The sequence below is a fragment of the Gavialis gangeticus genome, unplaced genomic scaffold (assembly GCF_001723915.1).
Source record: "Gavialis gangeticus isolate Ggan-Ray unplaced genomic scaffold, GavGan_comp1, whole genome shotgun sequence".
In the NCBI taxonomy this organism is placed as follows: domain Eukaryota; kingdom Metazoa; phylum Chordata; order Crocodylia; family Gavialidae; genus Gavialis; species Gavialis gangeticus.
The window spans coordinates 58,984,861-58,998,961 of NW_017728993.1; the positions used below are offsets into that span (position 1 = coordinate 58,984,861).

At 43.1% G+C, this 14,101-nt stretch overlaps 1 protein-coding gene across 1 annotated transcript in view; it reads right to left on the reverse strand.

The window, feature by feature from the left end:
* The window catches only part of XPR1 (xenotropic and polytropic retrovirus receptor 1), a 211,179-nt gene that overhangs the window by 152,806 nt on the left and 44,272 nt on the right, over positions 1 to 14,101 (reverse strand). The window lies entirely within an intron of this gene.

Genomic DNA, 14,101 nt, shown 5'->3' on the forward strand with positions numbered 1-14,101 from the left:
CGAGGGGGGCCCCAAGACCCGGTGGGCCCTGGACCCCCCTGTTTGCTAAGACATTCAGTTTTTTTGGGGGGGGGGGGGGTTGTAATTTTTTGAATGATTCTAGCATTGCTCACCTCAAACACCACTTATAAAATACAAGGTGAAAGAAGTAATAGAGCAAAAATATGAAGGCTTACAAGGTTACTAATACAGTTTTTGTGTTATATGAAAAGATGAACAGTCGGCTAGCAAATCAAGTTTGCCCAAAACATAGCATTTTCTTCTGTAAGTGTCTCAGTAAAGGTAATATGACATGACATTTCTGGTGCATTATGTTTAAATGTTTTCCCCTCTCCTTCACAGCAACCATGTGTGAAATTTGTGTTTCAACTCTGAAATTCTCATCCTCAAGCAACCTAAATGCAGCTCAGTCAGTGCTATATATTGGCAATGTCATTCAAACAAGCAAGGAAAAAAAAACTGGAGCCTGAACTTCCCCCACAATTAATTTCTAGCTGGAAAGTATACAGATCTATTACCACAGGCCAAATTCCTCATTGCGGCTTCTATCAGGCTTGTCAATCATAGGAAGTTTGGAGTAGACGCACCTTTGAAGTGTAGGTCAGTTCAAAAGTGCTCTAACAAAGCAGCTTTTTAAGCAATTCCCAACACAAAATTTTCATTTAAATTTAAATGTTTTGTCCCACAGAACAACCTAAAGATTCATACCACTTACCATAGAACATGCCCAAAAGAACACAAAGAATACAACAATTTAAACCTCCCTCAGGGCTATTGTTCTTGGGCCAGATAGGTTGCATGCACAGGTATTCCTAATAAAAGGAAAAGGATTTTCAACTTAAAAAATTCTGTTCTTCAAATCTACTCAAGATGGACCATTCCAGCCCCCTGCCAGAAAACATTGCTGTTCACTGGAATATGCAGTAGCAGTTTGCCACCAGGGAAGAGAAAAAAAGGATGACTGATTGATAAAACAAAAATCTGTTACTGGTTGAGCAGAGTATGTAGAATCTTTCCTCCAACAGCAGGGACAGATGAATCCTGCAAGCTTAAAATGTAAATTTAGTGAAGGTGTGAAGTCACAATGTGGCCACCCTCCATCTCTTCCTAAGTTGCATATGAGTCTTCAAGGAAGGAAGTTTCCATTATTGAATAAATTAGCCCCATTTCCCTCCCTATATTAATAAAGGCACATTTTGGATGGATCAGAGAAGCTGTCTCAATTGAATATGCATTCTCTACTGATTTAGAACTCTTCTGAAATCAAGAGCATGGCATACAAAATGCTTTAAAATTAAGCAAAAAGTGTATGCGTGTTGGGGGGCGGGACGATTTCTTTTTTTTTTTTAATACTTGGCAATAAAACAAAGAAGAACTAGAACGATACATCTTGGAAAATTAGCTACTGGAGAAAAAATGTAAGCAGGGCCATCCTGGCAGGGCGGGGGTGCAAACTGGGGAACTGCCCTGGACCCCATGCTTTGGGGGAGCCCCGCAGAGCCAGGCGGAGTGGCGTGGTGATTCTGCGCTGCCGCCGGCTTCACGTCCGGCCACTCAGAACACCCCCCACCCACCCTTGCCGAATCCGCCACCAAAACCAGCACGTCCAGCCACTCACTGCCCCTCCCCCACCCTGCCACCGAATCCACCGCCAGCCTCCTTGCACCTGGGGGTAGGGCCCCGCACAGGCTGATTTGCCTCAGGCCCCATACCCTGATCAGGTCGTCTCTGGATGCAAGTATTATGCAGACATGTGAAGCTTCCCTCATAGCAATCCACTACTGCAATAAATTGTTCTGGTCAAAATACCAATAGATGTGACTGGAGAATGAATGAAAGTCTGACTTCTGTAACACCAGCCAAAGGTAATGTAGACTAGATAGAGTCATCCATCTCCTTAAAGCAATGGCTCTTTTGGTAGTTCTAATGAACTGGTAGCCTTGTAATGGGTATAAAACGAGCTTTTTTTTTTCTGCCCAAAGGAAAAACCATTAAAGAAGCAAGTGGGCTGAAAAGGTAAGTCAGGACAGAGAGGATGCTGGTAGATGGAGCTATAAGTCCAAAAGAAAATTAATGCGACACAGATGATGCTCTGAAACCATGAACATTTCAAATGCTGTTATACTCATATATGAAATGTGCTATTGGCACATAGAGAGCCTATACATGTGCAGTGAGGCTACTCTGACGCACTGTAATTATAATGTGTTGGAGCAGACTCCATTAATCAAGTCTGCCGGAGTGCTGTAATTACCACACTCCAGCAGACTCCAGCGTCATGTGCATCAGCATCCCTGGGCTGCAAAATGGTGGTGGGGGCACTTTAAACTAAAGCTCGTTCAAAAAACAGTGATACAACAGTTTGTCAAATGAGCTTTAATTAAAAGTGTCCCCACTGCTATTTTTCAGTGTAGGGATGCTGATACACATGATGCTCTGGACGCTTTAATTAGAGCGGCTCTCAGAGCTGCTCCAATTAAAATGCACCCCTCCCCCCACATCCATGAGCACATCTATAAATGCCCATAGGATAACAAACTACTGTATTGCTGTTTTCATCATTGCATTCCTGGTTTGATGGGCACATTTCCTGGGTAGCCTAGTATAAATCAGAGATGGTGAAGGTGACAGTATAATGAACAGATTTCTGCTCCTCATCATACAGATTCTTGAACCTATCACCCCCTTCCACACACCCACACACTCTCTCTCTCTCTCTCCCTTTGGTTAAATCAGCCAATGCTTATTTCCCTGTTCCAGAGGGCCTGATGAGACAAAGCCAGTCAAATACTAAATAGCAATGGCCTAGATTCAACAGACACTCACCATGGAACAAAGAACTAAAATGTTCATACTATACCTGCCAAGATCCCATACAAAATGAATGTTACCTGCTAATATGTGTAACCTTTTTTAAAGTGAGCTCTTCCTAATGTTTTGTGTCCTAAATAAACAGCTTTTTAGGAAAGCTAGCTGGTCATGGGTTAACTTTTACTGCTAGAGGGGCCACTAACACATGCCCAGAATACAGGACATCCCCTTGATGAGCTGCAGGACCACCAGCCCCCTTGGCCAATCAGCAGTGAGGGGCAGGACCACCGCCACCTCAATCATTCAATAACAAGAGGTGGGGCCACCATAAAAAAAGACTGCTATTCAGTCTATGATCCCTATGCCAATGAATGTGTGGCACCCTGTAAAATGAGGGAGAGCAAGTACTAGGATCAGCAGCAAGTTTGAGAGTCTCTGCAGTTCAACCAGCAGGGAGCCTCGCCTCACTTCCCCTACATCGTGGTTTCACATATCCCACAGCTCTGCCATTCTCTCCAGACAGTCCAACCTTGAGAACATGGTATAGCAGGTGTAAGGTTTGAGCACCCGCTTTCCCCCTAACTGGGATTCAGTCTCACTCCAGCCCAACTCCACATTTTGACACCAGGGGCACACACTGTACAGGGAGCTTGCCTCCCACCATCAGCATTCAGCACAGACCTTGGACACCCAGGAATCCGCCCTGGCCACATTCTGGCCAAAGCTGGATGAGTGGGGTCAGTGGAGGTTGGATACTTGTGGCAGCACAGCCAGCTACCGAGTGGTACCTTCCCTTCCTTCCCCAGGAGACGGCCAGGTTTGCCTGTCCCAGGAAAAAAAAAAAAAAGTGGCTTAATGAGCTAACCCAGCCACCAAGGAGCCTGGAGGACCCTCAACCCAAAGCTCCTCCTCCCCTCACAGCAGCACACCCAGGGACTCGCTGGGTTGCCCTGTGGGTCAATGATGGTGACAAGAGCCTCCTCCCAGTCCTACCCGCATTCTAGCAAATACAAATGCAGTGCTCCACCTGCCTGCTGCAGGAATGTGTGTGTGCAGATCAACTGCCTGGCCCTGGCAGCTCAGCGACCCTGGGGCCTGGGCCCACCCGCACACGCCCAACCCAGGGTCAGGGAGCTCAGGCACACACACCTGCTCCTCCAGGCTGTGCACTTTCCTACCTGTAGGCACAGCCAATACAATCATGAGGACAAATAACTGACATGCATTTCCACCAATGAACTGAAGAACAGGACTTTCTGCAGTATGATCTTCATTCAGGAATGGACAGGGTAAATGGGTTAAAAACAAGATGGTCCAGTATAAAACAGAACCAATGGCCACCCTAGTTACTGCCCTCAAGATCTATAGGTGCTAAACTAGATTCTGATCTCCTGAAATAAATTAATGACCTCAGAAGGACTGCAGCTCTAAAGTCATGTTCCAGAAGGAGAGGAATGTGGTTTCGTGTTTCCAGAAAAATAATGGCTACTGGCCTGAAACTTAATCAGGGTACCCTCAAGGAAACCACAAAAAGTTAGGTGTTCATTTAATCCTAGGTATTTAACACAGGATTTCAACTGGCTGGGGGGGGGGAGAGGGAGGAGGGGGGCGCAGTGTCGATAACTTCTGATTGGCCCTGTATTTAATTACAAAATGTAAGCAAGCTGGATCTCCTTGTTTGTTTGGGTTTTTTGATGGATTAATAAAAACATTGACATTCCCTACTACTTGCCTTCTATTTAGGAAGCTACATCATACTAAATCAGACTTTAATCATGCTAAGAGGGTGGAGAGGGTGCAGGGTTGGGGTGAGGCATTCCTCTAGTATCTTCTCTGTCCTCGTTACTTCATATATTTATTCAGGGTGTTTCTCTCCCAGAATTCTTAGTTGATTCAACAGCTGAGACCTACTTTAAAAACCCTACTAAGACCTGTTAGTAGGATCTGTTTCCTTTTGAACTATAAAGCCTCCTGAGATTGTTTATTTTAAACATATTTTTATTTAAAGGAGGTTTCCATGACAGCCCTATCTATAGAAACTGAAGTTCCTGCCCTCCAGGGTGCTTAAGAGGCAACCAATATCCAGTTTTCCTGAGCACTGCTGCAGGCAGAGCTGGTGCAGTAGTTATAGCTCATCTTACTATAAATCTCAGGCTGCCTGGGGACAGCAGTTTTGGCAGCCACTAGTGATCAAGACCTTTTAGAAAGCTCCCAGAAGAGTCTGTCTCCTAATCTTGAGTGGCCCAATAAGCAATAAACATCTGAATAAATGGCACTGGCCAAGACAAGGAGGCAGCATTCCTTTGTGCTTCTGCTAAGGTGGTCATTTTTTTAAATTTAAAACAAAATTTAAAAAAAATTAAACAAGCCATGAACCCGAGAGGAGGAATGCATGAACTGTTGAGGAGAATAAAGCAGGTTACATTTGCTCCTTAACCTCTCAGGAGTGAGACAAATAACACACCCTGAACTTACAGGGCTTCCCATGATTTACAGGCCCAAGCACAGCAGCCCCTGTTATCCCAGGACATCAAGAGGGAATTTGAGGGAAGGATTACACCAGGTAAGCATGAACAAGTTAAAACAATAAGACAGTGTAACCATAGTTTCTCAAATATAAATGTCAGTGTATTGTAACACAAGAGTATTTAACTTAGAATCCATTTCTCTACTGAAAGTAATCATTTGACTTAATTTTGGTTATGGAGGCAAGCCGGGCAGCCACAGCACTGTTACATAATTATATAACTGGCAGAAGCCAACAACCGTAATAGATGTGTCAAAATAGAAGGGTACAAGACAAGTAGTCTGGTTGGGGCTCCTCACACTTAGCAGTTCAAAACAAGCATGCTTATACATGCTCCACTCTTTACCATTAATACAGGAATAAGGTCTGTACAGCTGCATATTAGTAGCATAATTCTGTTAATTATATTCTGGAAAAAAGTAGTACCTCTCTAATATACCCTATTACTGCTATTACACACTGGGAGCATAAGCACACATTCCCCAGAAAACCAATACAAATGTCACAAGTCAGGCAACTATTTAATCAGCTGTAGCAAATTGGGCAGGACAGTTAAAAATACAGGCTAGGTGAGAACTGGAGTGACAAGGAAACTGACAAGTCAACAGAAGCAGTCAGTCAATAAGAACCTGTCATGATCAGAGGGCATGCTTTATACTTTGCAAAGACAACGCATACATGCTCAGGAGGGAGCCCAACTCAGGCTCAACCTTCCCACTAGCACCTTGGGGCACTGATACACAAGCAGCAAGGCTGCTCTGATGCACTATAATTACAGCATGTCAGTGCAGGCTCAATTAATTGAGTCTGGTGGAGCATGGTAATTACTGTGCTCCAGCAGACTCCAGCGTCTTGTGCATCAGCGTCCCTGTGCTTAAAAATGGTGACGGGGGCACTTTAAAGTCAGTCAAACAAGCATTAGTTAAAGCGCCCCAACCACCATTTTTAAGCAGGGGGACACCAATACACAAGATGCTCCTTAGTCCTTTACTTAGAACAGCTTTGAGAGCCACTCTAATTATAGGGCCCTGCCCCCCTACACACACACACACACACACTCTCTCTCGCTCTCTCTCTCTCTCTCTCTCTCTCTCTCTCTCTCCCTCCCGGAGCATGTGTATAGAACACCCTTAGGGGCTCAAACTTCTTTAGGAGTTGCAAGAATTCCAGTGCTATAGGCACTGAAAGACATAAGACCTAGACATAAGAATCCAGGTAGAGCTCGTTTAGACAAGGTGGACTTAAAAACCACAGTACTGGTTTGCTGAACGACCTTTAGCTACGCTCAAGCAAGTCTGGGCAACAGGTTTGTTCAATAATAGTTCTCGCATTAGATATTTACAGTGGAACTTTATAGGTCAATGACCCAAATTATTTTGTAGCTCTATCAACTCCCAAAGCATTTTAACCACGTTGTGGCCCTTTTGTTCATACTTGAGGTCACAGAATTCAGAAAACCCCACAACTGAAAGGTTATAGCTTGAACACCTGCATTCACCACTGTCTATGGCAGAAACATAAGGCTTGCTATGATAGGACATGTAACATGCAAAAGCACCGAGTTATTTTATTTCTGACAAAATTTACTATAATTAAAGTAAATAAACAGGAGTCAAATATAGAGCAGATTTACTCTGCTCTACCAATTAACTGCAGCAAAATTACTAGGTGTGGGATTTCAGGTAGACAAACTGGGCAGCTTCAGTTTTGAAGTTGGCGCCAGACAGAACACAATGCAACATACAGTTGGTATTCACAAAGTTAAGGACTATCCCAACACAGAAAAAGATGAATACACAGTAAATATGCCAACAATGCTGTATGCTATGCACTTATTCATTTGGTTAAAAATTGTAGTAACTACTGCTGAAAACTAAATGTAGTGATTTTCTGAAGCAGCTCATCCTTAAAAGCATAATTAGAAATTAAAATAAGAAGTCATCATCATTTGCTATGTCTTCTATTTCACTTTTATTTTTAATATTTATGGATTAATTATGGAATACGTTTGGGGAATAAGCACAAGTCATTCCATCTTCAACCTCCTCTCCCTCACTCAAACTATGTCTCTATAGGGGAAAAAAATGGTACACCTATAACCACACACAGATCTCACTCTTACTTTGCATAATGAAGGGGTCATCTTGAAAAAACAAGCTAAGAAATTAGTTAACAGAATATTATTCTTCAGCTTCTCCTGAAGCTGTCAGTCACTCAACATAATAGCAAAAAATCACTAAACCCACAAAAACTGGTTAACTATTGCCAAAGCATGACATTTGCTGCTTAATGCTATGGCAGTCTGGGGTCTTATTGTTCATCACTTAAACAGGGCTGTTTGGAGTGGTTGGGAGCACAGGACTGCTATTTCCTGGGCTGCAAACTGAACTGCATGCTCCCCCCCATGCTGTTCTGTGTACCCCATGCAACAGGCAACACCCCCTCCCTATACCAAAGAGGTGCTCCTGTGCTGCACAGGGTATCTAAGTCCTCCTAAGCCCTCTGGCTCCAGGCTCCTTCAGTCCCATAACGTGCACCACCACAAGGGCAGGAACAAGAAGCTGAAGGAGAAAAAAGAGCCCAGAAATGCCAGCACCAGTAGCAGGAGAGCAATGATGAGAACAGTAACAAGATGAACCCCCAGGTTAACCCTTCAGGGGCTGCATGCTAGGCATGGGCCACCAATTGAACAGCTCCAATTTGGAAAAACAGCAAACCAATGCAGGATAAATTCTATAACCTAGGAAAGTAGTAAACTATTCCACTTAGACATCTGTCTGATACTGAGCCTGCTTCCTTAAATCCAAGCTTCAGACTGATGCGCACAATTAACCTGATGCAGGTTCTGTTAGGGAAAATATTTCATCATGGCTGAGACCTTCATTTTCCAAAGAAGTTAACTATGAATCTCAATCTCTATACTCTGGCAATGTATACAAATGTTACATGAAAGCACTATGCATATGTCCATGGCAATGCTATTTAATGACTTAGATCAACAACAACGAAAATTTATTTTGCCACCATGTGCCATGCTCAACAGCTGCCTTCCTTGTGGAACATCTGCTGCAGAGAGCACTGACTTGTGTACACAAATCCCAATGCCATGAGAATTCCTCCACACAAAAATCTGAGAGAGAACACACTCAGTCTCAAATATGGTTTGCCCTAAAATAACTGAATTACTTCGCTAAGGAGTACTGATTGAATTAAAAGCCAATAGCTGAAGTAAAAATGTCTATGAAAAGTCTGGCCACAAATTGCTGATCTGTAGCAATAAACTTTGCATACACTGTTTTTCTTTCTCCTTACAAGGCATTTGTTGCATAAATCTAAAGCACTGGTTTCCAATCTTTTTAAGTAGGAGATCACCTTTAGCATTTAAAAGCAACCCAAGATCTACCATGCACCGTCGCCACCCCCACCCCCCAGCAGGTAAGTCTGTGTGGAGAGAAGGGGCCCCACAGATTGAGGCAAAGGGAGAAAAAATTATTTGGGGGCGTGCCTCCCCAGCAGGTAAGTCCCACCCAACTGGGGCCCCATTCAGCTTACCCGTGCTCCTGCCTCAGCGGCACTGTCCTTCACTGTGGGGACCTCGATCTAGCCCCTGCCCTTTCCCTCCCCCACAGATTGACGTGCTGGGCTGGGGCATGAGCGTGCATGCATGCGGGCACTCAGCCCCCAACCCCAGCCTCGGCTCAACTCCAAGAGGCTCCGAGATCTACCGCAAAAGGCTCTGAGATCTACCAGTGGATCAAGATCCACTGGTTGGTGACCACTGATCTAAAGTAACGGAGCTATTCAATGTCGAGATGGTACATCTGAACAAAAGAATTGGTCTTTTGTCCACAATGTTTTCTTTCCCAAAAATCATTACGATCTTGGTGGAGGAGGGGATTATTACCCTAGGATGTTTTGTTTTAAAAAAATAAAAGTGGTGCAACCATATGGGCAGCATAGAAATAAGTGAGGTCAGTCTGCAATCACCTACTATACTACCTCAGTATAGACCAGTTTTGAAAATATGCCTCCAAGGATTGAAGAAAGACTGGAATGATGCTTGACACTAATTCACATCAGCTCCTTATCCACAGCATTCCTATGTTGTAACAAAGAAGGTGCCTCCCCATCTGCAACAGCATTTGTAAGGCTGTAACCATGAAATTTCAGGATCAGAGAAGACCTGATAAAAAAGCTTTAGATTGCAGCAATGATCATCCCCGTTTCCTTATTTCTCTGCCCCTGATATCTGCCTATAAGTATTGCTGTGTCAAAGCTCCAATTATGAAATCTAGAATTGCTTCAGTATTAACGGAGAAAAAAAGCTTAGGAAAAAAAACAGAAACAGAGAACACACCACTGAAATATCTACATGCAGACACACAGGTTTCCTCAGTCGAAATTCCTCAAACTGTACAGATTTCACTCCCTGAAACATCCTTTTAAAATGCATTGGTAGTAACTACCCTGTCTTTTTCAAAATACCTAATGTATGTATCCTATTTCATTATCTATATTCCCCATATGACAATGTAACAGCAATTTATTTTACACTGTACAAATGCCTTCCCTTTCAGAAAGGTTACTATTTTCAATGCACAATTTTCTTGGTAATAAGGTTGCTTCAAATAAATAAGATTACTAAGATGTACCGGAACATACAAGCTACAGACTTCAAAGATAACTAAATTTGTGGACACTGAAAAAATGAAGAGACCTAGTTTCGAAAACAGGCTGATTCGGAAAACTGTTGTGTGGTAACACGGCCAAACTCCTAAACAGATAACTTGACTTGACAGCAATCCTAAAATTAATTAGCAAAAGCTACAATAAAACCAGTGCTTCACAAACAGTTGTGTGAAAGAATGGGTTGTGCCTCCAACAAAGAGCTCACCATCCATTAGAACAATAAGATTTCTTGCTTAGAATCCCATACTGCTGTACGCGATCAAAACCTTGGTCCCTTTACATAGGTCATCTGAACTTCGAAGTGACAAACACTAATTTTTACTCAAAAAACAATAGTCATCGGGGAGAAATACAAGTTCATGGCCAAATAACCCAGTGGGACCCCAGGAAGAAATTTCTGTAGCCAGTGTAGTCAAAGTTTTTGCTGACCAACTCAGGGCACTACATGCCAACCAATATCTTGCTTCCTAAACTAGCAAGGATGAGCATGCAGTCAAAGTCCTAAATCCCTGGCAAAAGCATTCCTCAGTGTATAGTATGAAAAATCTTGAAATAAATTCTCATTTTGTCTTACCCTCTTTAGTCAGAGGCTATTCAAGAACAGAAGGGGAAAGATAAGGTAAAGTCAAGAACTGCAAGTTTTTAGAAGGACACAGACTTTCCTCTGGAGCAACGAACATCATTTAAGTTTGGACAGCATCTAACACAATAGAATCCTAGGCCACTTCGTTAACTTTAGAGGGAAATATTTCCACCATCTTTCTTCCCTAGTCACTATCAAGTCCTCAAGTCCCAGTGGCTCTCAGTGACTGAAGTGGTAATCAAAAGTGGATCAGTACATCAGATTATAAGCTTTACTCAACCAGAAGATGATAGTAATGATCAATACCTTTTGAGTCTGAGAACTTATAATTCATCTAAAGTAAGGTACTACTTATTTAAATTTTTGTTTAATAAAAAGAAATGTATTTTCAGAGTAGTAATTTAACCTTTACCTTACCATAAACTAAGTTTAACTACTCTAAGTATAAAAATGACTTGAGAAAATGAAAACAATGAATGTTATAGTTAGAAAGTGGCTCATACTTAATTATGATGCTCTGGTAGCATGAACTTTACAACAAGAAGAGGGGATGAGTAATCTCATGAGAAGCACACCTAAAAAAAGACAAAAATTGGCTGATGATTGCCTGTCTTTAACTTAAAACAAATTCCTACCTACCCAAGAATCAGATTTAGGCTAGGAGATTCAGACATAGGTCCTGTTCTTGAATCTAGGTTAAACAGTCGGTCACAAACCCCTGAGTACAAACAGCCTGTGGGTCTGCTCTGGCGCACCTGGCCAAGGATAGAAACTTAAGGCACAAGCTTAGCCAGCTTGAAAAAATAAGAGTCATCCTAGAAACAAATCCATCCTCAAAATATACACAGCATCTTACTTGGATAATTAACCTCCAACAAGCTCAGCTTCTGGCACTTTCACATGTCCAGTAAGCTTTTGCATTTTATAACAGCCACCAAGAAAACAACAAAGGAATTATTTACAAACTTCAGTGACTTTTCTACATTATGCCTTCCCATTTACCAAATAATACCACATTAATGACACAGCCAGGTATTTTACCTTAAGGACATTAGTACAATTCAGAGGCATTTTATTAGCCTCTTGCTCATTTAGTATAAGTGCATTTTTCAGGTTATATAAAGTCCTATTTTAAATACAAGTTTCATATTTAATTACAGAGCTTTAATATACTCACTTTTTCTATATTTTAAAACCAAAATATCCCCTTAGGAATTTATAATGGAAATGCTTGGCAAACTTGTTCTAGTTTTCACTGGACATAATTTACTAATACATTTGATAAGTTTCATGTTATTTTTTAAATTTTAGTTTCTGCCCCCTCCCCCTTCAAAATATTTCTCTACTAGCAACCAATGTTAGGGCTTTTTTTAAAGTCATTACACTTTATAGTTTAACTTGGGGGAAAACACTGGTTCAAGTATCACTGAAACAGATTAGTTCAACCATTTTACTAAAATACCATAAAATACAAAAAAAACCCCAAAAACAAAACCAAGATTTTTTACACGACCACAACTTTCTGAGGGGAAAAAAAAAAAAATCACAATTTGAACTGAAAACAAAAACATTTATGATCCGTTTCCTCCTAGGGATAAGCTTTGCTAGAGATTTTTAGTGAACTCCTTTCAACTGTGCATTTTTCAAGCAGTGGGGGAGAGGAGTTGTACATTAAAAAGATTCTAGCACTCTCTGGTAGTACTATAGTCGAGGCAAAGGCTCCTGAAATTGGCATCAGACCCTTCATATCTTTATTTGATTTGGAAAAAGGTAAAAATGTATAACTTACTGAAAAAATCTAGAAATATACGGAAGAAAGTTTCAAGTTCATGGATAGAAAGTTAAACTAATACTCTGTTTTGCATATATATTCATATTTAAATATTTAACTACATGGCTAGCAAGCTCAAGAACAGTTTTTACACTGTTCCATTCACATCCAAAAGAAATCAAAGGGTTTTTTTTTTAGAAAGGTTAAAATAATTTATCCATTCTGTAAATCATTAGCAGGGATCCAGGTTTTCTGTTTGCTGTGGAAAAACACAGATTGCCTCATTTTAAGGAGAAAAATCACAGATTTTCCCCTTTAGAAGAGGAAACCATGGGTTTCTCCTTGCAGCCTCCTTCCAGACTTTGGGCTGGGAGGAGCTGGGGGAGGGTGACTGGAAGCAGGAGACAAAACAAGAGTGTGTGCACATGCCCATACATGGCCAGCATATAGCCATGAATGGTGGTGAGAGAAGCTCCAGCAGCTAGATACAGTTAAGTTCATGGGGCGTGGGGGTTAAAGGGGCAGGGCTTAGGAAATGTCCAGGGGGCTATATGGAGAAAGAGTGAGAGAGAGAGAGAGAGAGAGAGCATGCACAGAGGGAATGGAGGGAGGAAGATGTCCAGGCACCAGGGCTGCAACACAGCAGGAGGTCTTAGACAGCTCTCAGTACTGCCAATGAGTCCAACTCTGTGTTGTTGCCAGTGGGGCCTGGCTGTAGATGTCTGCCCCTCCAGCAAAGAAAGGGAGTGGGTGGGTCCTTTGGTAATGGCGAGGAGCTACATGTCCGGGCTGGCAGCGCCATGGGCCGGTGTCTGTGCTGTCAAGGGCGGGATGGAGCAGCTGGGAGATGCTTCCCAGAGGGGGGCCATGGTCAGAACATCTGACATGGCACAGGAACCCCAGCCCAAGGCCAAACTTGCTCCGCTGTGGCCCGCACAAGTTAGAGCTGCCACAGCTGCCATGCTCTGGCCCAGGCGGGATGGGGCCTGGAGCCCCTTGCCACCCTTCTGCTGCTCAGTGTGGCTGGGCCAGAGCCGCACTCCACTTCATATGGATGCTGTAGAGCACGGTGCTGGTCCTCCCCACTGCGCCCTAGTCCCAACCTCAGCCCCAGCCAGCAGCATGGAGCAGCATATAGTGCCCTAGCCACTGCCTGTGCTTCCACATTAGGTACGCTGCATGTACCTCATAGCAGAGGTAATCCCTGCCGTGTCCCTGCAGACCACCCTCATGTGAGTCCGCATGAGGCTGGGTGGTGTGGGGACAGATGGGGGCCCCCTCTGACTGGGCTGGTGGGAGCAGGGTGCTGTGGGTCCAGAGTGAGGGGCACCAGCATGGCTGAGGGGGGTGGAGGGCTGGAGGTCAGTAGAGAGAGGCACCAAGAGAGCAGTAAGGCTCGGGCACACTCTGGGCTCTTGGTCAGGAGTGATGGGCACTGGCAGGGCTGGTGTCGCCGTGGCTGTAGCTTGGATGTGAGGGGCAATAACATGGGCAGGACACCAGCATATCAGGGCTACTCAGTACCACAAAGCAATGGGGGATAGCCACAGCTGAACCCACATCCTAGGAAGTGAAGGGGGCGGGGGGGGGGCTCTGATCTTCCATGATAAAAAAAACCAACAAAATTCAATTGCCAAATTATATAGGTATTTAAAATTTATTTTATTATAATGACTGAGGCACTAGTAAACTTCTAAATTGCTTTAAAAATTGTAAATAT